The 14,434-nt window shown below is 40.8% G+C and overlaps 1 long non-coding RNA gene across 1 annotated transcript; it reads right to left on the bottom strand.

Moving 5' to 3' along the window:
- Window positions 1-9,336: 9,336 nt before the first annotated feature.
- Window positions 9,337-13,767, bottom strand: LOC126199209 (uncharacterized). The gene is made up of 3 exons (XR_007540130.1): window positions 13,594-13,767; window positions 11,522-11,636; window positions 9,337-9,439 (listed from the first exon to the last, which is right to left on the bottom strand). It is a non-coding gene; the product is annotated as an uncharacterized LOC126199209 (long non-coding RNA).
- Window positions 13,768-14,434: the final 667 nt, after the last annotated feature.

Below are 14,434 nucleotides of genomic sequence, written 5' to 3'. Positions count from 1 at the left end.
GTTACAGACCGTAAATGCTAAGTTTCTTCTAATGATGCTGAATACTCAGAGAGTGTTGGTGGGAAGGGGACTGGGGGTGGCGGACAAATAGGAACGTGCTACACAAGTGGGGGAGAGGAGACCAACATTTATGGAGTATAAATTATGGTACATAAAATTAGGCTAAATCCAGTAGGACAGCTAGGCAAACACGAGCGCCGGTGTACTACTAGACGGGTATCTTGGGCCATTAATTATGAAAATTAATTAGTTTTGAGTCAGTAATTAGATCTTAAGTAAACAAACCTATAGATAGAAGTAAGCAATTAGTTTGGATGAGGGTCATTAAATTGGTACAGGACAGGTGGCCAGTTTTTTTATGTAGGGAGTGCAACGGGTCCCTTGAGGGCAGATTGCCACTTTCCCACTACTATCTGCATTTCAGCCATAGGACAGAAGTCACACTGTTAATTCACTTATAAAACATTGACACATTTTCACGCTCGTATCCTTTTTGTTTTGTTGTTTTCGTATTTTGAGCTAATTGCCGTGGAACACCACCACTGATATGGCAAGAACTGTAGAATTTTCTAAGGATAGAAATCGCTCACTGTTTCCGCAAGAAAAATCGCGCTCCACATTCTAACACAGAGCTCGTCCTTGTACCTCTTTCTAAGAAGAGAGCAGCGCGCTAGAGCGTGACGCTCTGTTGTTCTCCAACAGAGAAGGTTAAGTGGGACACCAGCGCTCAAATAAGCACGAGTAGATACTTGAACTCTGCTTATTGATCTTGTTCATCTCATCACATCAACACAACTCCAGTAAAAACGAATACTAAGAAACGACTACGCCTCGCAACAGTCGGGAGACCAGCCACGACATCATACTGAAAAGAGAAAGACGACTACCCAGGCAAGAACACTCGCGCAGTCTGGCGCTCGACTCTCAAACTAAGTTTTCCACTCATACTCGACTATGCTAAGTATCCACTTCCTAAGTCCCTGAATCTTCCTAAATACTAATGTGAAGTTTGAAGCTTTTGTGATTTTTCCTTTTGTTGTAATTCCATCGCCATAAATCTACTCAGGCGGGGCAGGAGATTCAGCAACAATAATGTCTTCGCTCTCCAGCCAGGGACAGATTTACAGAATACGCTATCCGATAGAGAATATCTGGACGCATATTAGTGGGCATCAATATGGGGTGTGTTCAACGTCAGTCTTTATGACAGCCTGAACTCTTCTGGGGACACTTTTAATGAGGTGTCTGAATCTCTGTGGAGGAATGGCTGCCCATTCTTCCTCAAGAGTCCAACCAGAGAAGGAAGTGTGGGTCTGGAGCGAAGTCCTTGTTCTAATCCATCTCAAAAGTGCTACATCGGCTGTAGGTTGGGACTCTCGACAGGCAGTCAGTGCATGTCAGGAATGTTATTGCCCACAAACCGCTGCTTCACACACGTTGCTTTATAAGAGCGTGCACTGTCATGCTGATACAATAATCGCTTCCGAATTGTTCCTCTACTATAAGCAATGCCGTAAAATGTGTACATATCGTTCCGGATTTGGTGTCTTCTTAAGCACAATAAGGGGAACACAGCCTCCCAACAAAAACCAACTGCATGTTGTATAAATAGTTCCTCCGCACCTCACTGTTGGCATTGTTGCACTGTTGCACTCTCCTAGCATTCCTCAAACCCAAATCCTTCCATCGGACTGCCATAGGGTGTAGCGCGGTTTTACAGCACATCAAGGATTGCTTAGCGTTAACTACGAAAATGTGTCGCCATTGTACCCCATTACTTTGAACTCTCTACGGCCAGTCATTATATCAGCTGGACTGCTGGTGCCACTGTGGAACTCACGAGTGATTCCATCCTCCGGTTTCATGATTCAAATGGTTCAAATGGCTCTAAGCAAACACAATAATCAAACTAGTTCAAAAACAGGCTCTTAGCACTATGGGACTTAACATCGGAGGCCATCAGTCCCCTAGACTTAGAAATACTTAAACCTAACTAACCTAAGGACATACGACACATCCATGCCCGGGGCAGGATTCGAACCTGCGACCGTAGCAGCAGCGCTGTTCCGGACTGAAGCGCCTAGAACCGCTCGGCCACAGCGGCCGGCTCCGATTTCATGCGATGTTTTACAACCGCCCCCGCAACATACGACGGTCATTGACCGCTAGTACATGAGGTCTGCCTAGTCTTGTCTTAGATATGGTTGCCATTTTGCATTCTCGCTTCAAAATTACATCACCGACAGTCGACCTGGGCAGCTTTAGAAGAACTGAAATGTCCCTGATGTATCTGTTACTCAGGTGACATCCAATGACTAGTCCACGTTCGAAGTTACTGAGCTCTCTTGGCTGACGCATTCCTCTCAAGACAATACACCACTCTGCCCCACCTTTTATACTGACGGGTCTTCCCCTTTTGACGTCTAGCGGTCACTTCAGCATTACACAGGGATGTCCGGATACTTTCGATCAGTATACGTACTAGGATTATTTAAAAACATCAAACTGGTAACAAATTACAGAAGTTAAACTAGTGGTAACTTTTTTTTGAATCGCTCTTAAAGCATAAAAGTCTATTTTTTACACTTATGTAAGTATACATAATGTCTTCCACACGAGTTTTGCATTGTTGATGACGATAATAATGCACGGTAAATGAATAGGGATGAATGAGACATGAGAATTTTCGATTTTGGGAAAGAAGTGAGCTGTATGTGTTGGAAAGATTAACGGATAAAAATAGGTACGAACATCGTGAACCGAACTGTTAGAAAGAGGAGGAGGAAAGCTGGGAGAACATGAGCCCTGATGTGTACGGGAAGTGGAGTATCGTGTCAGGTGGCGGGAGCTGGGATATTACGTAGAAAGTGTGTGTGTGTGTGTGTGTGTGTGTGTGTGTGTGTGTGTGTAAGGCTGGGGGATGTATAAAGGCAGCAGATATAAGGCATGGTAATAACATTGAAATGTTTGGGTGATTGCTGTCAAATTTGAAGGACATGTAGGAAATCTAAGGTATTCGGTATGGGAGAGGAAATGGGGAAATTAGTAAGGTAATATAGAATTGGAGTGATGGAGAAGAGACGGACTTGGTAGACGAGGTGGGAGTGAAAGGTAGCCGAGGATCTGGAGGGAGTGACAAAATGGAAACGCAAGAGACATTGACGTAAAACAGGAGCGGATTTGATTAGAGCTCTATAGCTGTGGACGGTTGTGGTGACCGTTCTAAATCTTTGATGGAATTTCTTACCTGCATTGCCACAGAACATTATGTCATAAGATAGTGTCAAGTATACAATACAGAAACTTAGGCTAGCAAAGCCGTCTCTAACATTGAGAGTGCAAAACAGAAGTAATTGACTTTTTAGTTCAACTTATTCACGTACTAATGCCACCTACGTTTTTCTATCCATCTCATCTAACAATATCATACAAGTAGTTTATAATACCTGCAAATAACTTCTATTTGCATGAATGTGCTTTGGATAAGTTTTTGTAAGATTCTGAGTTGATATGTTTTTATTTTTGAACTAGTAGAAGCCCTATTCCTGTAATATCGTGCTAGTGTCTGGTATCCATGTCTGTAGTCCCTTTACAAAAATACACTCTAAGGCAAAAGAAAAGAAAGGATCATGAAGGAATTATCCGAATGACCCGGAAACCAGTAGATGTGTGATGCACATGTGCATGTGATGTGCATGTTTCAGAAAAAATTGGTAATTTATTCAGGAGAAAGAGCTTTACAAGTTGAGCAAATCAGTAATGGGTTGATCCATTTCGGACCCTTAAACGCAGTCAGTCACTCGGTATTGATACGCCCCTCTATTGTTGCCCTTCATGGCAAGCCATCCTGGGCTTATATTTCAGCAAGATAATGGCCGCCCGCACATGACGAGAGTTTCTACTGCTTGTATTCGTGCTTGCCAAACCCTACCTTGTCCAGCAAGGTCGCTGTATTTCTCCCTAACGGAAAACTTTCGCGGCATTATGAGCAAGGCCCTCCAACCAGCTCGGGACTTCGACGATTTAACGCGCAAGTTGGACTGAATTTAGCACAATACCCCGCAGGAGGATATCACTTACTAATGAGCCTTGTTTTCTATTTTCTGTCCACGTAAAGAGCTTCCCTCTAACGCCATAATATTTTAGTTTCCTCATGTAAAATTTCGCGATGTAGGCCTTGCTAAGTTCAGAGGTAATTTTTCTTCTTTACCCTTACGATAGCAGATTTTGTGAGACCATATTTTGTTTTCTCTGTAGAGAATCCTTACAGAAACAGAACAGAACAATATAGAGTTGGAAGCTACCTTCCCAATTATTACTGAGAACACAGTAAGGAGTTAAATAGGTATACAACTAGAGGGCACTTTCTTATCTCCTCTTTTATGAATATATGGTACAACTAAATATTTCAGTATTTCAGGAAATACATCGTAACTGATCGATTGATCAAAGGGAAGTCCAAGCAAGGGGAGGAGGGGAAGACTATAAGCTTAAGATTTTAATACATTGCCTGAGATTCCGTCGGAGCTATATGAGTGACATGAGTTTTGTGATCTCTGTAACAGCTGAGTTGGCAAAGCAGATGTATACTGACGGAATAAGCAATGTCCACATCAGTAGATTTTATGGATCTATTTTTGAAGGAAAGAAGATTTGTATTCTCGTCAAGCAAAAACCGCAGCAGCTGTTGAATAGTCCTTTATTAGTACAACCGGTTTCGCAACATAATATTGCATCTTCAGGTACAATATCATTCATTTACAGGGAAACGTAGAGATTATTGGATTCCCCCATTACTCTCAGTCAACTTGAATGAGAATGATGGGGGCGTCCAATAATCTCTAGTTTTTGCTGTAAATGATTTGAATACATACCTGGCTATGCAATTTTAGTTGCGAAGCCGGTTGTACTAATAAAGGATTATACACCAGTTGCTCCGGTGTTGTTTAACAAGAATTGTTACAGCTGTGGTTGGGCACAGTATAAAGGAAGATTTGTGTTTACCCTCCCGTCGACATCGATGTCATCAGAGACAGGGTGTAAGCTCGTATTAAAGAAAGATAGGGAAGAAATCGAGCGTGCCCTTCCGAAGAAATCATACCGGCATTTGTTTTCAGCAATTACAGAAATCACCGGAGACCTAATTCAGGACAGCCACACGGGGATTTGAACCGTCGTCCCCTCGAATATGATCCTGTATGTTAACCACTGTATTAATTCGCTCGGTAAATGTTTTCGATTGTACAATTCTGACCCCGTGTTTTCTGTGCTGCTAGGGAGAATCTAGTGTATACGGTGCCTGATGATTTGGATTTAACATCACGTTGTCACGGATAGTCGTCAGAGAGACGAAAAGCATTTGTTTCATCGAGTTTACTCGTTTCATGCCTAATAATGTTCCAATTTGTCCTTGACTTATTCTTACGATACTGAATTTTTTGTGCTCTGTACCTCTTTACTGATTTTTTTGATAACATACTGAAAAATTTTGCAGCACTGTTTGCAGTGTATTTCAGGCTTTGATTGGGACTAGTTTCCTATGTCAAAAAAAGCTCTCTCTTCCTAACGCAAAATACTTTGCTGCCAGATGTTATTCACACTTTTTCTCGTCTTGGATTTTAATTGTCCCTGGCTTGGTATAAAAAACTAGAATGACTGTTTTGTAAGAATATTTTTCGGGAAATAATCAAATTTCTCATCTATCGAGTTTCGTTTGCAAACGTCCCGTAAATTCTCCCTCGACAGTCTAGCTCAATCAGCATTTATCATTATGCGAAATTGTACTTTTCCCTTCATAGTTCAAACTCGTTGCTGGTATTTGATGATTATGGCCAGATAAACCATTGATTATAGTACTCACATCTATTTTGTGAAAAACAGTTCAGTTCAGATATAAATTATCAATCACTGTTCCACTATCCTGTATTCCTTTTTAAGAATATTACTGTGTGTATCAAACCAAAGCTGACTACCAGTAGCTCTAGATTCCATAGATGAGAAGTATCATGAGATTATATCAACATTGTAACTTTCACATACAGTCATTTCTCAGTTATTTCTACTAAGTCTCACTATTACTCACTCTAACTGCTTTATGAAGTTTAAACATTTCCTCTTTGTGGCCTGTAAACTGTTTGTGCTACTACCCGGCATCACAGAAGAGTAACACTCAAAGAGCCATTCAGTGCATTACTCATTTAGGTCTCTGGCCTGGGACTTTATTCCACTTTGTGTGAACAGACTTTCCTCCTTATGTCTGCAATAAAGCTATAGTAACTTGTATCCGTTGAAGTACTTCCGTTCAATCTACATGACTTCTATATAATGTTGTCTCATTCACAGATAACTGTAGAAAAATCTTTTAAAATGCTTCATTATTTGTAATGATATAAGTAGCTTATATATTTTATTTAACAAGCTTATTCTGTTTCTAAGTAAAAGACCAAATCACTTAAGTTGGAACATAATATCGTACAGGAGGCTTGAAAGCACTGTGTAAACTCTGACCGTGTTTTATGTCATCACTTTGTTTGGTCGCTGTCAGATCCACAGTGTCTGTGTCCTCTGCACTTTTGGTTACAGGATTTTTAATGAATTTTACACTTACTAGTATGACCTAACAATTTCAAATATTTCATTTTTTTTTTTTGTAAATATTGTTAGCACAGTAGCACCATAAGTCAATAAAGATACTTCTCATACCTGATGCCTCCATCTCTCCGTTCTGGTTTATGTGCATTTCCTAAGGAATTTTAGGTAATTCTTCTATCTATACAGTTAGGTTATCTTAGGCCGTATGCCGTTTGCTGTCATCTACATTAGCTACGATTGGTTTGTGACTGTTCCACCATGCTACACCCTGTCCTCCCTTCATCTCCTTCCCAACAGTCCCCAAATGAATAACCTCATTTATTGATTTATTTTTGTTTTTATAATTTTTCTTCTAGTTTTCAATTTTCTTTATGTTTACCATTTTTCACATGCTATTTTTGTAATTAATTTGTCTCTCTTCTTGTCATATATGCTTCTAACGCTACTGCAAACCGTCATGCAACATGACAGCATGCATTGGTAGTCAGTTTTTGAAACAGGAGCTTGTCATTAGCACCAACGTCAGTGACGTAATTATGTGACAATACTATGTATTAAGACATTTTATATGGCATGGAAACTTAATTGCGAATTTTTTAAAGTACAGGGTGATTCAAAAAGAATACCACAACTTTAAAAATGTGTATTTAATGAAAGAAACATAATATAACCTTCTGTTATACATCATTACAAAGAGTATTTAAAAAGGTTTTTTTTCACTCAAAAACAAGTTCAGAGATGTTCAATATGGCCCCCTCCAGACACTCGAGCAATATCAACCCGATACTCCAACTCGTTCCACACTCTCTGTAGCATATCAGGCGTAACAGTTTGGATAGCTGCTGTTATTTCTCGTTTCAAATCATCAATGGTGGCTGGGAGAGGTGGCCGAAACACCATATCCTTAACATACCACCATAAGAAAAAATCGCAGGGGGTAAGATCAGGGCTTCTTGGAGGCCAGTGACGAAGTGCTCTATCACGGGCTGCCTGGCGGCCGATCCATCGCCTCGGGTAGTTGACGTTCAGGTACTTACGGACAGATAAGTGCCAATGTGGTGGCGCTCCATCCTGCTGAAATATGAATTGTTGTGCTTCTTGTTCGAGCTAAGGGAACAGCCAATTCTCTAACATCTCCAGATACCGTAGTCCAGTTACAGTAGCACCTTCGAAGAAAAAGGGACCAAAAACTTTATTGTCTGAAATGGCACAGAAAACGTTCACCTTAGGCGAGTCACGTTCATACTGAGTTGTTTCCCGCGGATTCTCAGTGCCCCATATACAGACATTGTGACGGTTGACTTTCCCGTTAGTGTGGAAAGTTGCTTCATCACTAAACACAATCTTTGAAACGAAAGATTCATCTGTTTCCATTTGAGCAAGGATAAAATCACAGAAATCGATTCTTTTAATCTTATCAGCTGCAGACAGTGCTTGAACCAATTTCAGACGATAAGGTTTCATAACTAACCTTTTTCGTAGGACTCTCCATACAGTTGATTGAGGAATTTGCAGCTCTCTGCTAGCTCTGCGAGTCGATTTTCCTGGGCTGCGAACAAATGCTTGCTGGATGCGTGCTACATTTTCATCACTCGTTCTCGGCCGTCCAGAACTTTTCCCTTTGCACAAACACCTATTCTCTGTAAACTGTTTATACCAACGTTTAATACACCACCTATCAGGAGGTTTAACACCATACTTCGTTCGAAATGCACGCTGAACAACTGTCGTCGATTCACTTCTGCCGTACTCAATAACACAAAAAGCTTTCTGTTGAGCGGTCGCCATCTTAGCATCAACTGACGCTGACGCCTAGTCAACAGCGCCTCAAGCGAACAAATGTACAACTAAATGAAACTTTATAGCTCCCTTAATTCGCCGACAGATAGTGCTTAGCTCTGCCTTTTGTCGTTGCAGAGTTTTAAATTCCTAAAGTTGTGGTATTCTTTTTGAATCACCCTGTATTTTCATTTTCAGTGTCTCCTATATTTTGTGCTTGTATATTCATGGGAATTATGTTTTATTTTGGCAGATGTTTGAATGATAAGCTACACTCAAAACTTGTCAGCAGACATATTTTTAACAGCAAGTGATCTGCTGATTTTAGCAATCTAATAAAGCTGCTCAAAGTCCAGAGATTATTTTTGCCCTTTCAGCTTTCAAACTTGACTTTTTTAGTTTTCCCACTAATTGCTTCAACTAAGCAGCTGTCTCTTTTGGAAAAATATGCTGTAAGACAGGTCTGGTGGAAAGTCTGGATATTACAGGGATTTGACAGGGGACTGGGTATATTAAATGGTTCTGGAAATTGTTTGTGCAAGTAATCTCTTACCAGAAACATTCAGATTGTCTGTGTTTGTTGCGACCATGCTAGAGGCAACACATTACTCTCACTGACCAGCTCATCTTACTGATCAACACCTGATGGGCTGCATGTATACACAGAGTTGGATCGGGACTTGCAGCAGTCTACATGCCATTTGTGGGCTGTGAACTTCCACAAAAACCATCCAGACATACGTAAGTGATCACTTGTCAATTTAACTTGCCTCTCCCTCCCTACAACATTCCACATATCAATTTTTGCCTACAGTCATGCGTTAGCTGTACTGCGTGGCTCTATAGCACTCTTTACTCTTTCATGTATCTGAAGACGAATATCGCACTTACTCGCATCGTCGTGACATAGCAGGAGGAACGGTAGCTTGGAAGGTGTAATAGAGCCAAATAAGCTACACAGAGACATAGATTTTTAGCATTTTATTTTGATGAAGAAATGCAGCAAAGAACATTTAAATAGTGCAGTGAAATTTACATAGAGTGAGAAGCAGCAACACGGTTGTCACACCTGTAACAAAAGAAATAATTCATTAGAGGAAAGTGAACACTTCCGAAAAGGAAAACATATACATGGTTACACAGCTCACAGACAAATCATTTATCCAAATGTTGACACTCTAAAACTCATCGTAAACAACTAACTGCAGGAATCTGCTGCCTCAGATTTTCAGCCAGCGGCATTTCAGGAAACATAACAATGAAGTGTTGAGACTAGCCGCAGAGAAGTCCAGGAAACGTAAAGAGATACCTCTTTCCATATTCGCAGCTGTGAATCTAACTGCACTTTTTCAGGATCAACAAATGAAACAATGCACATTCTAATATTGGCCATTCTTTACTTTTATTTAGTGAAAATAACGGATAATTTTCTAAACTTCCAGCATCTCTCTTATCTTACTCCCATAATTCATACGTGAAATATACAATGGTGACAGTACAATAGTCACACAGTATTCTTCGAATCCGAAGTCTTTAAATTTACTGAGCAGAGTTTCACAGAAACTACGACGTCTTTCTTTCAAGAATTCCGCCGGCCGGAGTGGCCGAGCGGTTGTAGGCGCTACAGTCTGGAACCGCGCGACCGCTGCGGTCGCAGGTTCGAATCCTGCCTCGGGCATGGATGTGTGTGATGACCTTAGGTTAGTTAGGTTTAAGTAGTTCTAACTTCTGGGGGACTAATGACCGCAGAAGTTAAGTCCCTTAGTGCTCAGAGTCATTTGAACCACTTTCAAGAATTCCCTTCTAATTTCCTCGAGGATTTCTGTTACACTTTCGCGTGGACTATAACGACCTGTTACAACGCAGCAGTGCATCTCTGGATACGTAGTGGGGTGGCGCACTACTTAGCACCCTGGAATCGTATTCGGGAGGACGACGGTTCAAACCAGTCTCCCACCATCTTGATTTAGGTTTACCGTGATTTCACTAAACAGTTTCAGCCAAATGCTGGGATGACCTTTGAGAGGGCACCGCTGATTGTCTTCCCAAACCTTCCCTTATCCGAGCTTGTTCTCCGTCTCTAATGACACCGTTGTTGATGGGACGTTAAAGACTAATCTCCTACTCCTCTATATTCGTAGAATGTCTATTGTCTGACCTAGTTGATAAATCCAACACTGAAATAACACTCTAGAGTTGATAGCACCGGTCATGATGCACAACAATTGTTATTGCTCTTTGGGAACAAGTTGTGACGAATCCATTCGAGAGTCCACATCTGTAAGCAAGCAGCTGTCGCTAGTATCCAAAGTTGAACATATTTCTCAGTGGAAAGACGTTTGCAGGTGATAGTATTTGAAAGGAGGCCATGGAGAGGTTAAACGAGCAAAGGTACGTGGTTGTAATAAAGACTATCAATGGAAATTCCATTGAAAAGCGATGTTAGAAGCATAGACTAATATGAAACTTTTGTACTTGGTTCAAATGGCTCTGAGCACTATGGGACTTAGCATCTATGGTCATCAGGCCCCTAGAACTTAGAACTACTTAAACCTAACTAACCTAAGGACAGCACACAACACCCAGTCATCACGAGGCAAACTTTTGTACTCCAGAAAGAGTTCCTGTTCTTTATATCTCTACCTACTCGGCTACAAACGTGTAAGTTCTACACCTCACACGTGTGTAGCGAATTCCAGAAAACAAGCAGAAATATGGCATAATATTTCAGTATGTACTCTATGACTTGATAGAACATAATTACTGCAGTGAGCTAATTGATCCATATCTACAAAAGAGGCATCTAAACTCGTGTGTATGTCTTATGAACAGTGACAGAACATCTCAAGGCGTTCTTGCAACAAGCCTTTCGATATGTATTTTCTTCGCCAGTATCGATTATTTGACATCACTAATTGGATGTGAAAACAATATAAGTTTGGTTATGCGAACGATGGCAGTCATATCAAGATAAATCTCATTATGTACATAATGTCAATGTCACCTAACAAAAAATTTATAAAAATGTTACTATAGCACTGAAGAAAACTGTAGATGAGGTGTGTTAGGAATACTGTGCATAATCTATTCGGTATTAACTGTAATATTAGAACTAGCAGCTGCAAACGTTTCCTTTTGCGTTGGTGCTCACCGTGTTGGACTTAAGGAAACAGTCATTCACTTGGAGGTGGCAGAGCCCTTGGTGCCAGACGCGCAGTTTGTGCAGGTGCACGAGGGACCGCAGTTGCAGCTGGACCCCTGGCAAGCTGGAAAACAAAACAGACCACTTCAGCACTTCAGAACTTACTCAGAAAACACAGGGATAACACTGACAACCTCGGCAAACTTTACGTGTGTTTCCCTAGCTTTGATATTCACTGGGAAACTGAAGGTTCAAGAAATTTAGATGTTGCTGAAGTTAACATGTAATTTAGTGAAATAAAGACACGCTTGCGGTAAATGACTGGTGGTTAAGACTAGATCAGTAAGAAAATACTATGTGTAACAACTGGAAAGATCAAGCCCTGTAAATCTGAGACAACCATTCCAACATCAAAAGCTGCTGAATGTGTCATATTTGAAGCTTGACTGTTCACCAACCCAAGCACCATCAACAGTGATCAATTATAGTACCGAAGAAGATGTCACATTATTGCAGTCGGCCTCAACAATATTTCAGAACAAGCACCCGATTTTATTCGCAGTAACCATAACGATCTGTTTGAAACGTAATCTCATGAATATTGCCGCCAAGCCGTGACTAATAACTTCCTGCAACACACTCGAGATCTTAGCCAGGCTGATAAATCAAATGAATATTTTCTTCTAGATTGCCTAAGGAGGTCATGGTTCCTCCTACGACAAACATATTACAGCTGATGTTCTAAGAAGTTAACAGTCTAAACGTTACTCCAAAATAGGAGTGGTGTGTTAGATGCAGCTTGCTTGGCATATCCTACACACCATTAAGAAGTGGTATTGTAATATCAAGTCATACATCTACAAAGCGACAGCTCTTTGTATGAAAAAAAGTGTTCTTGTGCACTAATTATCAACGCATAAAGACGCCAGTTTACTGATTTACAAAGAAGTCCGTTATATGGTTTTCGCAGCTTTTATTAATTATCCATAAACATACAATTATTTCATCCATAAAGGACAGCCTCACGATGATTGCGACTACTAATTAAATATAAATAAAATTATCATCTGTTGTTCAGTCTCAGTTGCACATTTAAAAAAAATTAAATTACATGTTTACAACAATCTGGATCATTTTCAGATCTAAGTAGTTGCGTCTTGTCTATTCAGAAACTCGTATCAGTGTATTCTGATATGAGTTTTTGAATAGACAAGAAGGTTGCTGATGCAACTACTCAGATCTTAAGATGATCCATATCATTTCATTTGAAACAATAAAAGGATTTGCAACTGAGACTGAACAATAAATCAGAAGTACTTTATATACAAATACAGTTGCTGATGAAGACAAATATGTCAGCTGCTGAGATAAATAAAACGGTTTTCTGTGTCTGTAACCTAGTAATCACCAGATGTAGCGGTAATAAATCTGACTATTGCTACTCTCTGTTGCAGGTAATAAAAATTTCAGCCTTGACTTACTGTTAAAGTACTAGGAAACAGTACTCTATTTATCAACATTGTTCAGAAAGCATTTTTATTGCCCACACTGGAATAAGTAGGAACTTTGGGTGTGTATAGCGTAGGCCAGCACAAACAGTGACAGATTTATCGCATTAGTGGGACATAGCAAAATGATTTGCTGAAAATATTGGAAATGTCAGACATGACTGTGAAAGTGGCTAGCACCTCCCGAAAAGGAATTCAGACGTAGATGTAGGTGCCTGAATGTTGGAACCCAAAATTTATTCGACATCGGATACCATCTCGAGGAAAATAACATAAGATTGGCTGCTGAAAATTTGATGTTGGACATTCTAAAAAGCTAGTAAAGTGTCATTATCTGATGGCGTCAGACACTGAAGCGGTTGAACTGGGGGTAGCTAAATTCACGCCCAATTTATCCAGAGAAGATGACTAACAATGACGATGTCTCCCCTAAACGCTAGGAATAAACAAGTGCTCTACACAATTAAGCATTCGTGACTGTTGTTTACGTTAGTCACACCTATTCATTGATATCAGATATTAACTGCACTTCTTCATTACCCTGTAATATTCAGAAAAGAAAAGTTAGCTTACTTGCTCCGGTTCCGCAGCAAGGGTCAGGCATGTTGACTGGCTGTAGGGAGCGGCTCGAACTTTCAATGAGAGATAGTGGCGTCGGGTGACGACTGAATGCCTACCGCCGGCCCGCCACGGCATATATAGATGGCGTCGCGACCTTGGTGCCGTGCGCAGCGATCTGCACCCGCGGTATGGGCCGTGAACTTCACGGAATACCACGCCAAGTTACTCTAACGTTGCTGCTGCCACCAACCAGTCAGCGTCACGCGTATCAGCGGAGTGTGGGGGAGGGGAGGGGAGGAGGGGTTGCCCCGGTGACTGCTATAGCACGCCACTCCGCGGTCGACCATGAGTCACGATTACGAGCAGAAAGCGGAAAACAGTCTCACTCTTGCAAAGCAGCCAACATTTACGGAAGCGGCGTCAGCGCCTTCAGTCACACAGGAGTGTGTGTGTACTCTAGCAATAGCTATCAAGTGTTACTTACATCTGAACTTAACCAGTCATCGTGAACCGTCGCGCGATTGTTTCGTGTTTGCAGAATACTAAATTAAATAGTATTTTTTTCCTTTTGTTACGTTCGTCTTTGCGACCATATAAGGGACTCTCATAATTTAACCATAAGCAGACAATTATTTCGTGTCTAAAGAACAGCAGCATGAGAATTGCGATAGCTAATTAAGTATCATATTTGAGCTCCGAGCTCAGTTACCGTGCAAGCAGAAAATAATAATGAAATGCTTTTTTATTCCAGTCTCTGATCACAAATGAATTCTTTAGACGATGACCGGTTTCAGTCTGTAATGACCATCTTCAGATCTTTTTTACACCATGTCCTAAAGTGATAGGCCACAAT

This window comes from Schistocerca nitens, chromosome 8, assembly GCF_023898315.1.
Source record: "Schistocerca nitens isolate TAMUIC-IGC-003100 chromosome 8, iqSchNite1.1, whole genome shotgun sequence".
In the NCBI taxonomy this organism is placed as follows: domain Eukaryota; kingdom Metazoa; phylum Arthropoda; class Insecta; order Orthoptera; family Acrididae; genus Schistocerca; species Schistocerca nitens.
The sequence above is the reverse complement of the archived record's forward strand: the minus strand, read 5'-3'. Positions and strand labels throughout refer to the sequence as shown.